This window comes from Ursus maritimus, assembly GCF_017311325.1.
Source record: "Ursus maritimus isolate PB19 chromosome X unlocalized genomic scaffold, ASM1731132v1 scaffold_X1, whole genome shotgun sequence".
Classification (NCBI taxonomy): Eukaryota; Metazoa; Chordata; class Mammalia; order Carnivora; family Ursidae; genus Ursus; species Ursus maritimus.
In genome coordinates, this window is record NW_024423319.1 from 67,741,469 (window position 1) to 67,753,740 (window position 12,272).

Here is a 12,272-nt window from a genome sequence, read left to right on the forward strand (position 1 = left end):
ATCTCCTCCAGCCCATCCATATTGATGCAAATGTTGGGTAGTCATTCCTTCTAATGGATGAGTAAAATTCCATTGTATATATGGACCACCTCTTCTTAATCCAGTCATCTGTTGAAGGGCATCTCGGTTCCTTCCAGTTTGGCTATTGTGGACAATGCTGCTATGAGCATTGGGATGCATATGGCCCTTCTCTTCACTACGTCTGTATCTTTGGGGTACATAACCAATAGTGCAATTGCTGGGTCATAGGGTACCTCTATTTTTAACTTTTTGAAGACCCCCCCCCCACTGATTTCCAAAGTAGCTGTACCAACTTGCATTCCCACCAACAGTGTAAGAGGGTTCCCCTTTCTCCACATCCTCTCCAACATTTGTTGTATCTTGTTTTGTTAATTTTTGCCATTCTAACTGGCGTAAGGTGGTATCTGAATGTGGTTTTGATTTGAATTTCCCTGATGGCTAATGATTTTGAACATTTTTTCAGGTGTCTGTTAGGCACTTGTATGTCTTCATTGGAAAAGTGTCTGTTCATATCTTCTGCCCATTTTTTGACTTCATTTTTTGTTTTTTGGGTATTGAGTTTGAGACGTTCTTTATAGATATTGGACATCAGCCTTTTATCTGTAACGTCATGTGCAATTATCTTCTCCCATTCTGTGGTTTGCCTCTTTGTTTTGTTGATTGTTTCCTTTGCTGTGCAGAAGCTTTTTATCTTGATGAAGTCCCAAGAGTTCATTTTTGCTTTTGTTTCCCTTGCCTTTGGAGACGTGTCATGAAAGAAGTTGCTGTGGCCAACCTTTTTCACAACACATCTCCAAAGGGAAGAGAAACAAAAGAGAAAATGAACTTGTGGGGCTTCATCAAGATAAAAAGCTTCTGCACAGCAAGGAAAGAGTAAAAAAAAAAAACTAAGAGGAAGCCCACGGAATGGGAGAATATATTTGCAAATGACACTACAGATAAAAGACTGGTATCCAAGATATACAAAGAACTTCTCAAACTCAATACATGAGAAGCAAATGAACAAATCATAAAATGGGCAGAAGATATGAACAGACACTTTTCCAATGAAGACATACAAATGGCTAACAGACACATGAAAAAATGTTCAAAATCATTAACCATCAGGGAAATTCAAATCAAAACCACACTAAGATACCACCTTACACCAATTAGAATGGCAAAAATTGACAAGGCAAGAAACAACAGTTGTTGGAGAGGATGTGGAGAAAGGGGATCCCTCCTACATTGATGGTGGGAATGCAAATTGGTACAGCCACTGTGGAAAACAGTGTGGAGGTCCCTTAAAAAGTTAAAAATTGAGCTACCCTATGATCCAGCAATGGCACTACTGGGTATGTACCTCAAAGATACAGATGTAGTGAAGAGAAGGGCCATATGCACCCCAGTGTTCATAGCAGCATTGTCCACAATAGCTAAATCATGGAAGGAGCCGAGATGCCCTTCAACAGATGACTGGATTAAGAAGTTGTGGTCCACATACACAAAGGAATATTACTCAGCTATCAAAAAGAACGATTTCTCAGCATTTGCTGTGACATGGACGGCACTGGAAGAGATAATGCTAAGTGAGATAAGTCAAGCAGCGAAAGACAATTATCATATGGTTTCTCTCATCTATGGAACATAAGAAGTAGGAAGATCGGTAGGAGAAGAAAGGGATAAAGAAAGGGGGGGTAACCAGAAGGGGAAATGAAGCATGAGAGACTATGGACTCTGAGAAACAAACTGAGGGCTTCAGAGGGGAGGGCCGTGGGGGAATGGGATAGGCTGGTGATGGGTAGTAAGGAGGGCACGTATTGCATGGTGCACTGAGTGTTATATACAACTAATGAATCATGGAAGTTTACATCAAAAACCAAGGATGTACTGTATGGTGCCTAACATTATATAATAAAAAATATTATTATAAAAAATAAATAAATGTTAAATGAAGGTAAAAAAATAAAGAAGTTGCTGTTGCCGATGTTGAAGAGGTTGCAGCCTATGGTCTCCTCTATGATTTTGACAGATTCTTGTCTCACATCAAGGTCTTTCATCCATTTGGAGTTTATCTTTGTGTATGATGTGAGAGCATGGTGAAATTTCACTATTCTCTATATAGTTGTCGAATTTTCCCAGCACCGTTTATTGAAGAGACTGTCTTTTTTCCACTGGATGTTTTTTCTGCTTTTTCAAAGATTATTTGACAATTGAGTTGAGGGTACATTTCTGAAGTCTGTATTCTGTTCCATTGATCTATGTGTTTGTTTTTGTGCCAGTACCATGCTGTCTTGGTGACAACAGCTTGGTAGTATAGCTTGAAAGCAGGCAATGAGATGCCCCCAGCTTTGTTTTTCATTTTCAACATTTTATTGGTGATTCGGGGTCTTTTCTGGTTCCGCAAAAATGTTAGGATTGTTTGTTCCAGCACTTTGAAAAATGTCATTGGTATTTCCATCATGATGGCGTTGAAAGTGTAGGTTGCTCCGGGTAGCATAGACATTTTAACTATGTTTATTCTTCCAATCCATGAGCACGGAATGTTTTTCCATCTTTTTGTGTCTTCTTCAATGTCTTTAATCAGTGTTCTGTAGTTTCTAGAGTGTAGATCCTTTACTTCTTTGCTTAGATTTTTTCCAAGGTATCTTATGGTTTTTGGTGCTATTGTAAATGGAATCGATTCCCTAACTTCTCTTTCTACAGTGACATTGTTAGGGTATAGGAAAGCAACTGATTTCTCTGCATTGATTTTGTATCATGCCATGTTACTGAATTGCTGCATGCAATCTAGTAATTTGGGGTGGAGTCTTTTGGGTTTTCCACGTAAAGTATCATGTCATCTTTGAAGAGAGTTTGATTTCTTCTTTTCCAATTTGAATATCTTTTATTTATTTTTGTTGTCTGATTGCTGTCATTAGGACTTCTAGTACTATGTTGAACAATAGTGGCGAGAGTGCACATCCTTGTCATGTTCCTGATCTTAAAGGAAAGACTCTCAGCTTTTCCCCATTGAGAATGATATTCATTGTGGGCTTTTCATGGATTTTTTTAAAAAATGAAATTGAAGAACGTACCCTCTAACCCCACACTCTGAAGGGTTTTAATCAGGAAAAGATGCTGTATTTTGTCAAATGCTTTTTCTGCGTTGAGAGGACCATAGGATTCTTGTCTCTTTTCTTATTAATGTGTTCTATCACACTGATTGATTTGTGAATGTTGATCCGCCCTTGCATCCCAGGGATGAATCCGACCTGGCCGTGATGGATAATCCTTTTAATGTACTGTTGCATCCTATTAGCTAGGACCCTGTTGATAATTTTGGCATCCATATTCTTCAGGGATGTCAGTCTGTAATTCTCCTTTTTGATGGGGTCTTTGTCTGGTTTTGGGATCAAGAATGGCCTCATAGAATGAGTTTGGAAGTTCTCCTTCTGTTTCTATTTTTTGAAACAGTTTCAGGAGAATAGGTATTATTTCTTCTTTGAATGTTTGGTAGAATTCCCCAGGGAATCCATCAGGACCTGGACTCTTGTTTTTTGGGAGGTTTTTGATCACTGCTTCAATTTTGTTACTGGTTATTGGCCTATTAAGGTTGTCAATTTCTTCCTGTTTCAGTTTTGGTAGTTTGTAGGTTTCCAGGAAGGCATCCATTTCTTCCAGCTTGCTAAATTTATTGGCATATAGTTGTTGATAATAATTTCTAATAATTGTTTTTATTTCCTTGGTGTTAGTAGTCATCTCTCCCCTTTCATTCATAATGTTAATAATTTGGGTCCTTTCTCTTTTCTTTTGGATGAGTCCAAGGGTTTATTGATCTTATTAATTTTTTTAAAGAATCAGCTTCTAGTTTCATTGATCTGCTCTACTGTATTTCTGGATTCTCATTCATTGATCTCTGCTCTAATCTTAATTAATTCTCTTCTCATGCCTGGTCTAGGCCTACTTTGTTGTTCCATTCTCAGTTGTTTAAGGTGTGAGTATAGGGTGTGTATTTTATATTTTTTTATTCTTTTGAGTGAGACTTGGATGGCTATGTATTTCCCCCTCAGGACCGCCTTTGCAGTATCCCATAGGCTCTGGACTGATGTCTTTTCTTTCTAATTGGTTTCCATAAGTTGTTTAAGTTCCCCTTTAATTTCCCAGTTGACGAAAACACTCTTTAGCAGGATGGTCCTTAATTTCCAAGTGTTTGAGTTTCTTCCAAATGTTATCTTCTGATTGAATTCCATTTTCAAAGCATTGTGGTCTGAGAAAATGCAGGGAATAATCTCAATCTTTTGGTATCAGTTGAGGCTTGATTTTTGACCCACTATGTAGTTTATTCTGGAGAAAGTTCCATGTGTGTTCAAGAAGAATGAATATTCTGCTGTTTTAGGGTGTAATGTTCTGTATATATTTATGAGGTTCATCTGGTCCAGTGTGTCATTCAAAGCTTTTGTTTCTTTGTTGATTTTCTGCTTAGATTATCTGTCTATTGCTGAGAGTGGAGTTCTGAGGTCCCCTACTATTAACGTGTTATTATCTATATGTCTCTTTATTTTGGTTCACAGTTGGCTTATGTAGTTGGCTGCTCCCTTGTTGGGGGCATAGATATTTATAATTGTTAGATCCTCTTGTTGGATACACTCTTTAAGAATGATATAGTGTCCTTCTGTATCTCTAATTACAGTCTTTAGCTTAAAATCAAATTTGTCTGATATGAGAATTGCTACCCCAGCTTTCTTCTGAGGTCCGTTGGCATGAAAAATGGTTCTCCATCCCTTCACTTTCAATCTGGATGTATGTTTAGGTTCAAAATGAGTCTCTCGTAGACATCATATGGATGGGTCATGTCTTTTTATCCAATCTGGAACCTGGTGGTGTTTTATGGGAGCATTTAGGACACTCATGTTGAGAGTGATTATTGAGAGATATGATTTTACTATCACCATGTTGCCTGTGAAGTCCCTGTTTCTATAGATTGTCTCTGTAAATTTCTGTTCTGTATCACTCTTGGGGTCTTTCTCCTTTAGTACCCCAAATATGTCTTGCCATCCTTTTCTGGCTTGCCGGGTCTCCATGGACAGGTCTGACGTTATTCTGATGTTCCTCCCTCTGTACATAAGAAATCTCTTCTCCCTTGCTGCTTTCAAGATTGTTTCCTTGGATCTAAGATTTGCAAATTGTACTATTATAGGTCGTGGTGTTGGTCTGTTCTCATTGATGTTGGGAGGATTCCTCTCTGCCTCTTGGACACGAATGCTTATTTCCTCCCCCAGATTAGGGAAGTTCTCAGCTACAATTTGTTGAAATATCTCTTCTAGACCTCTCCCTTTCTCCACCCCCTCAGGGATCCCGATAATTCTGACATTGGAATAGTTCATTGAGTCAGTAATCTCCTGTAGATTTTTTTCTTGAAATTGGAGGGTTTTTTTCCCATGTTAACACTTTTTCCTTCTTTTCTATCATCTCATCCTCTAACTCACTAATTCTTTCTTCTGCCTCTTTACCCTGGCAGTCAGAACATCCAGTTTAGACTGCATTTCATTCATAACATTTTTAAGTTGTCAAGATTAGATATCATTTTAGCCCTTAGAGATTCTATACTTTTGTTAATATTTTTCTCAAGCCTAGATATCACCTCAATAATTGTTACTATGATATCCATTTCTGACATCTTGGTTATAGCCATATCCATTAGTTCTGTTGCAGAGACCACAATCCCTGTTTCTTTCCTTTGTTGGTGGTTCCTCCTCTTAGTCATTCTGATGAGGTGAGGTTGGGGGAATGTACGGAATCCAAACTATTGACAGTGACCCAAGCAAGATGCACCTGTTTTATAGGGACCTTAGGGATGTGGGCCTCCTGTTCTTCCAGCCTACCTTCTGGGGGATGGGTTTGCAGTGCTGATACTCTGGAAACCCTGTTTGGGCAGAGTTGTTCTGCCCCCTGTGGGGGGATGGGCTCAGTGAGAACTTTTTTTTTTTTGGTTCTTTTGGTCTCTGGCCACTTTCCCTGGTGGCTTTCTGTGTCTCTTCTGAGAGTCAAAGCAGAAGTGATTGTAACCAAACCTCTGTCTTAGAACAGAGAGATCACAGTTTGGTCTTCACTGAGCTCTCCACGCCACATTCACTCCATTTCTGACTGTGCTGCTAAAAACCTGTAGTGTCCTATTTTTCATGCCCCACAGCCACTCTCCCAGTCCTCACTCCCAGGGCCGGGAACCTCTCCACTCTTTGTGTTTCTAAAACCGCCAGCCACCCCCATTCACACGTGTGCCCATGATCTCCAGGTTTCAGTCTGGGGGGCTGCCCTAAAGTCGTTTCCCTGCTGCTGCTGGTCTGCGAGTCTGTGCCTATTCCCCAGCACAGAAGGCTTTTGCTTTCTCAGCACAAGAGCATGGAGACTCCCTCCCCCTTCCATTTATCTGTTAGCAGAATCTCAGCACCCCACTTCATACCTCGAGACCAAGCACTGGAGATGTTCTGTTTGTTGAGATTCAGAATCATTCCCTGCTTGTTTTTGGACCACAGTGCTTTGCAACTTGAACTCAGTCACAAGAGGAAATTTGAAAGGAACTCAAATACATGGAGGCTAAAGAGGATCCTACTGAAGAATGTATGGGTCAATCAGGAAATCAAAGAAGAATAAAAAATATTCATGGAAACAAATGAAAATGAAAACAGAACTGATCAAAATATTTGGGATATAAGCAAATGAGGTCATAAGAGGGAAATACATAGCAATGCAAGCCTTTATGAAAAAATTAGAAAGGTCTCAAATACACAAGCTAAACTTATAAAAAGGGAGCTGGAGAAAGAACAGCAAATAAAGCCTTAACCAAGCAGGAAGCAAGAAATAATAAATATTAGAGCAGAAATCAATGACATAGAAACCAGAACAGTAGAAGAAATCAATGAAATTAGAAACTGTTTTCTTTAATAATAATTTTTTATTATGTTATGTTAGTCACCATACAGTACATCCTTAGTTTTTGATGTAGTGTTCCATGATTCATTATTTGTATATAACACCCAGTTCTCCATACAATATGTGCCCTCCTTAATACCCATCACCGGCCTATCCCAATCCCCCACCTCCTCTGAAGCCCAGAGTTTGTTTCCCAGAGTCCATAGTCTCCCATGGTTCTTCAAAAGAATTAATAAGATCAACAAACCCCTAGCCAGACTTGTCAAAAAGAAAGGAGAAAGGACCAAAATTAATGAAATAATGAATGTAAGAGGAGAGATCATGACCACCACCAAAGACATACAAACAATTAAAAAAAAACATATTATGGAAACTATATGCCAACACATTAGGCAATCTGGAAGAAATGGATGCATTCCTGGAAACTTATAAACTACCAAAACTGAAATAAGAAGAAATAGAAAATCCGAACAGACCCATAACAAGCAAGGAAACTGAAGCAGTAAACAAAAATCTCCCAATGCACAGGAGCCCAGGGCCAGATGACTTACTTGGGGAATTCTACCAAAAATTTAATGAAGAACTAATACTTATTCTTCTGAAGCTCTTTCAAAAAAATAGAAATGGAAGGAAAACTTCCAAACTCATTCTATGAGGACAGCATTACCTTGATCCCAAAACCAAAGACCCCAACAAAAAGAAAAATTACAGACAATATTCCAGATGAACATGGATGGCAAAATTCTCACCAAGATAACTAGCTAAGAGGATCCAAAAGTACATTAAAAAGATTATTCACCATAACCAAGTGGGATTTATTCCTGGGCTACAAGACTAGTTCAACATCCCCAAATCAATCACAGTGATATATCACATTAATAAAAGAAAGAACAAGAAACATATGATCCTCTCAATTGTTGCAGAATAGCATTTGACAAAAATCAGCATCCTTTCTTGATTAAAACTCTCCACAGTGTAGAGATAGAGGGAAAATATTGCAATATTATAAAAGCCAGCTACAAAAACCCCACTGCAAATATCATTCTCAGTGGGGAAAACTGAGAGGTTTTCCCCTAAGATCAGGAACACGGCAGGGATGTCCACTCTCACCACTACTGTTCAACATAGTACTAGAAGTCCTAACCTTCACAATCAGATAACAAAAAGAAATATAAGGCATCTGATTCAGCAAAGAAGAAGTCAAACTCTCATTCCTTGCAGATGGCATGATACTCCATGTGGAAAGCCCAAATGACTCCACCCCAAAATTGCTAGAACTCATACAGCAATTCAGCAAAGTGGCAGGATAGAAAATCAACTCAGAGAATTCAGTTGCATTTCTATACACTAACAATGAGACAGAAAAAAGAGGAATTGAGAAGTCAATCCCATTTACAGTTGCATCCAAAACCACAAGATGCCTAGGAATAAACCTAACCAAAGAGGCAAATATCTGCACTCAGAAAACTATAAAAAACTTATGACAGAAATTGAGAAAGAGACAAAGAAATGAAAAAAAATCCATGCTCATGGATTAGAAGAACAAATATTGTTAAAATGGCTATGCTACCTAGAGCAATCTACACATTCAGTGTAATCCCTATCAAAATATCACCAACTTTTCCCACAGAGCTGGAACAAATAATCCTACAACTTGTATGGAACCAGAAAAGACCCCAAATAGCCAAAGGACTGTTTAAAAAGAAAAGCAAAACTGGTGTCATCACAATTCCAGACTTCAAGCTCTATTACAAAGCTGTGATCATCAAGACACTACAGTACTGGTACAAAAACATAGAGACATAGATCAGTGGAACAGCATAGGGAACCCAGAAATGGACCCTCCACTCTAGGTTCAACTAATATTTGACAAAGCAGGAATGAACATCCAATGGAAAAAAAGACAGTTTCTTCAATGAATGGTGTTGGGAAAATTGGATGGCCGCAGGTAGAAGAATGACACTGGACCATTCCCTTACACCATACATAAAAACAGACTCAAAATGGATGAAAGACCTACAGGTGAGACAGGAATCCATCAACATCCTAGAGAACACAGGAGCAACTTCTATGACCTTGGCCATAGCAATTTCTTGCTAAACACGTCTCCAAAGCAAGGGAAACAAAGGCAAAAAAGAACTATTGGGGCTTCATTAAGATAAAAAAGCTTTTACACAGCAAAGGAAATAGTTGACAAAACCAAAAGACAACCAACAGAATGGGAGAAGATATTTATAAATGACATATCAGATAAAGAGCTAGTATCCAAAATCTATAAAGAACTCATCAAACTTAATACCTACAGAACATATAATCCATTCAAGAAATTATCAGAATACATGAACAGACATTTCTCCAAAGAAGACATAAAAATGGCCAACAGAGACATGAAAAAATACTCAACATCACTCGGTATCATGGAAATACAAATTAAAACCACAATGAGATACTACTCCATGCAGTCAGAAAGGCTAAAATTAACAAGTCAGGAAAGGACAGATGTTGTTGAGGATCGGAGAAAGGGGAACCCTCCTATGCTGTTGGTGGGAATGCATGCTGATGCAGCCACTCTGGAAAACACTATGGCAGTTCCTCAGAAAGTTGAATATAGAGCTACCCTATGACCTAGCAATTGCACTACAGGGTATTTACCCCAAAGATGCAAACGTAGGGATCCGAAGGATCACCTGTACCCCAATGTGTATAGCAACATTGTCCACAGTAGCCAACCTATGGAAACGACCCAGATGTACATGCACAGATGAACGGGTGAAGAAGATGTGGTATATATAATGAAATATTACTCAGCAATAAAAAATGAAATATTGCCATTTGCAATCACGTGGATGGAACTGGAGGGTATTATGCTATGTGAAATAAATCAGACAGAGGAAGACAATTATATTATGTCACTGATATGTGGAATTTAAGAAACAAAACAGAGATCATAGGGGAAGAGAGGGAAAAAAATAAATTAAGATGAAACCAGAGAGGGAGAGAAACCATAAGAGACTTAATCATAGGAAACAAACTGAGGTTTCCTGGTGGGAGGCATCTGGAGGGATGGGGTAACTTGGTGCTGGTCATTAAGGAAGGCATGTGATGTAATGAGCACTGGGTAGTATATAAGACTGCTGAATCACAGACCTGTACCTCTGAAACCAATAATACATTATATGTTGTTAGTAAAAATAAAATAATAAAACATAATCATCATAGTTTTACACTTAGAAGAGTTAAGATGGCAGAGGAATAGGGGTCCCCTTTTTCAGCTGGTCCCCTGAGTCAAGCTGGATAGATACCAGACCATCCTGAACATCCACGGAATCAGCCTGAGATGCAGGAAGATACATCTGGATCTCTACAAATGAACATCTGCAATGATGAGTATTGAGCTATGAAGCGGGAAGCCGTGAAACCGCGCACAGATATCGGAAGATAAATGGAAGGGGGAGGGAGCCTCTGCGTTCAGGCACTGGGAAGCAGTAGCCACCTGCACTGGGGAGCAGGTGGACTGGCGGACCAGCACCCGGCACCCGCGAAAGAGCAGACTAAGACCATGAGCCTGGGAACGCGCATGACCAGTCTGAAAACCGGAGCTCCGGAGCGCGCGAACCACACTGAAACGGAGCTCCAGAGCATGGGGGGTGGCTGGTGGCTGGTGATGCTAGAAACACAAAGGACAGAGATGTGCTGGCCCTGGAAGTGAGGGCTGGGACGCTGGGTGTGGGGTGCACATCGCAGGATGCTGTAGGGTTTAGCAGCACCAACAGAAACAGAGTTACAGTGGCCAGAGGGGCCCAGTGGAGAACCGACTGTGATCCCTCTGTTCTGAGACAGAGGCTGAGATTAGGCTACTGCTGCTCTGACTCTCAGAAGAGGCCCAGCAAACCACCAGGGAAGCCGCCAGAGAACAAAAGCCTGAAAAGACCGGCTCACAGTGTGCCCATCCCCATCCCCCCTTGCAGGGGACACGGAGACTCTACCCAAACAGGGTTTCCTGAGTAATGGTGTGGCAGGCCCCTCCCCCAGAAGGCAGGATGAAAAATCAAAAAGCCCACATCCCTAAGGCCCCTATTAAAAAAAGTGCACACTGCCTGTGTCCTGGTCAATAATTTGGGCTCTAGACAACACCGCAACCTCTCCTCATCAGAAGGACGAGAAGGAGAAATCCCTCCCAGCAAAGAAAAGACAATGAGTCTGTGGCCTCTGCCACAGAACTAATGGATATGGATGTAACCAAATTATCAGAAATGGAGTTCAGAGTAACAATGGTCAAGATGATGTGTAGACTTGGAAAAAAATATTAACAAAAATGTTAATGAGAATATAGAATCTCTAAGGGCGGAAATGAGAGCGAATCTGGCAGAAATTAAAAATTCTATGAATCACATGCAGTCAAAACTAAATGCTCTGACGGCCAGGGTGAATGAGGCAGAAGAATGTATTGGCGAATTGGAGGATGGGTTAGTAGAAGAGAAAGCTAAATAGAAATTGGCTCAAAAAAATCCAATCTCAAGAATGTAGGTTACGGGAGGTTACGGACTCAATGAAACGTTCCCATGTCAGAATCATCAGCATCCCCGAGGGGGTGGAGAAAAACAGAAGTCTAGAAGAGATATTTGAACAAAGTGTAGCTGAAAACTTCCCTAATCTAGCAAGGGAAACAAACATTCGTGCACAACAGGCAGAGAGGACCCCTCCCAAGCTTACTACAACAAACCTATGCCACTTCACATTATACTGCAATTCTCAAATATTAGATCCAAGGATACAGTTGTGAAAGTGGCCAGGGCAAAGAAATTTCTCACATACCAAGGCAAAGGTATCAGAATTATGTCAGACCTGTCTACACAGACCTGTAATGAGAGAAAGAGTTGGAGGGGGGCATTTTTAAAGCTCTTTCAGAGAAAAACATGCAGACAAGGATCCTTTATCCAGTAAGCCTGTCATTCAGAATTGATGGAGAAATAAAGACCTTCTAGAATCGCCAGTCATTGACCAATTTTGTAACGAAAAACCAGCCCTACAGGAAATATTAAGGGGGGTTCTATAAAAGTAAAAAGGCCCCAAGACTGATACAGAACAGAAAGTCACAATCTGAGACTGGGGAGTTAAGATGGCGGAGGAGTAGGGGACCCCTTTTTCAGCTGGTCCCCTGAGTCGAGCTGGATAGGTACCAGACCAGCCTAAACAACCACGGAATCAGCCTGAGACACAGGAAGATACATCTGGATCTCTACAAATGAACATCTCCAGCGCTGAGTATTGAGGTACGAAGCGGGGAGCTGTGAAACCGAGCACAGATATTGGAAGATAAACGGAAGGGGGAGGGAGCCGCCGTGTTCGGGCGTCGGGAA